Here is a 2,127-nt window from a genome sequence, read left to right on the forward strand (position 1 = left end):
TCGCATGGCCTTCTGTCGGTGAAGCACAGGTAAAGAGACAAGTCATTGTAGACAGACAAAAGAGTAGATAGACAGATAGATGAAAATAATAAAAAGAGAATTTGACCCGCACGCGGTTCGAACACGCAACCTTCTGATCTGGAGTCGGACGCACTACCAGTTCGCCACCGAGACCGCTTAGGGTAGCCGTTACACACACGTGGTAGCATGTTTTGCCTGGCCTTCTGTCGATGAAGTACAGCTAAAGAGAAGAATCACTGTAGACAGACAAATAAGAATATAGACAGATAGATGAAAATAGTAAAAAAGAGAACTTGACCCGGACGTGATTCGAACACGAGACCTTCTGATCTGGAGTCAGACGTGCTACCGTGTCGCCACCGAGTCCACTTAGTGTAGCCGTTCGCACACACGTGGTAGCATGTTTTGCTCGGCCTTCTGTCGATGCAGCACAGATAAAGAGACAAGTCATTGTAGACAGAAAAATAAGTAGATAGACAGATGAAAATAATAAAAAGATAATTTGACCCGGACGTGACTCGAACACGCAACCTTCTGATCTGGAGTCGGACGCGCTAGTAGTTCGCCACCGAGTCCACTTATGGTGGCTGTTCGCACACACGTGGTAGCATGTTTTGCTAGGCCTTCTATCGATGAAGCACAGGTAAAGGGACAAGTCATTGCAGACAGACAAATAAGTAGATAGACAGATAGATAAAAATATTAAAAAGAGGATTTGACCCGGACGTGATTAGAACAGGCAACCTTCTGATCTGGAGTCAGACGTGCTGAAGTTGCGCCACCGAGTCCACTGAGCGCAGCCGTTCGCACACACTTGGTAGCATGTTTTGCTCGGCCTTCTGTCGATGAAGCACAGGTAAAGAGACAAGTCATTGTAGACAGCCAAATAAGTAGATAGACAGATAGTTGAAAATAAGAAAAAAGAGAATTTGACCCAGACGTGATTCGAACACGCAACCTTCTGATCTGGAGTCAGACGCGCTACCGTTGCGCCACCGAGACCGCTTAGGGCAGCCGTTCGCACAAACGCGGTAGCATGTTTTGCTCGGCCTTCTGTCGATGAAGCACAAGTAAAGAGGCAAGTCATTGTAGACAGACAAATAAGTAGATAGGCAGATAGTTGAAAATAATAAAAAAGAAAATTTGACCCAGACGTGATTCGAACACGCAACCATGTCATCTGGAGTCAGACGTGCTATCGTATCGCCACTGAGTCCACTTAGTGTAGGCGTTCGCACAATCGTGGTAGCATGTTTTGCTCGGCCTTCCGTCGATGAATCCCAAGTAAAGGGACAAGTCATTGTAGACAGACAAATAAGTAGCAATTCAGATAGATGAAAATAATAAAAAGAGAATTTGACCCAAACGTGATTCGAACACGCAACCTACTGATATGAAGTCAGACGTGCTACCGTTGCGCCACCGAGTCCGTTTAGGGTCGCCATTCACACACACGCGGTAGCATGTTTTGCACGGCCTTCTGTCGACGAAGCACAGGTAAAGAGACAAGTCATTGTAGACAGACAAATAAGTAGATAGACAGATAGATGAAAAAATAAAAAAGAAAATTTGACCCAGACGTGATTCGAACACGCAATCATGTCATCTGGAGTCAGACGTGCTATCGTATCGCCACCGAGTCCACTTAGTGTAGGCGTTCGCACAATCGTGGTAGCATGTTTTGCTCGGCCTTCCGTCGATGAATCCCAAGTAAAGGGACAAGTCATTGTAGACAGACAAATAAGTAGATATTCAGATAGATGAAAATAATAAAAAGAGAATTTGACCCAAACGTGATTCGAACACGCAACCTTCTGATATGAAGTCAGACGTGCTACCGTTGCGCCACCGAGTCCGTTTAGGGTCGCCGTTCACACACACGCGGTAGCATGTTTTGCACGGCCTTCTGTCGACGAAGCACAGGTAAAGAGACAAGTCATTGTAGAAGGACAAATAAGTAGATAAACAGATAGATGAAAATCATAAAAAGAGAATTTGACCCGGATGTGATTAGAACACGCAACCTTCTGATCTGGAGTCAGACGTGCTAAAGTTGCACCACCGAGTCCACTTAAGGTAGCCGTTCGCACACACGCGGTAGCATGT

At 45.6% G+C, this 2,127-nt stretch overlaps 1 non-coding gene across 1 annotated transcript; it reads right to left on the reverse strand.

The window, feature by feature from the left end:
• Positions 1-951: 951 nt before the first annotated feature.
• On the reverse strand, positions 952-1,023 carry TRNAW-CCA (transfer RNA tryptophan (anticodon CCA)). The gene has a single exon. It is a non-coding gene; the product is annotated as a tRNA-Trp (tRNA).
• Between the last annotated feature and the right edge of the window lie 1,104 nt (positions 1,024-2,127).

The sequence above is a fragment of the Rhipicephalus microplus genome, chromosome 5 (assembly GCF_043290135.1).
Source record: "Rhipicephalus microplus isolate Deutch F79 chromosome 5, USDA_Rmic, whole genome shotgun sequence".
Classification (NCBI taxonomy): domain Eukaryota; kingdom Metazoa; phylum Arthropoda; class Arachnida; order Ixodida; family Ixodidae; genus Rhipicephalus; species Rhipicephalus microplus.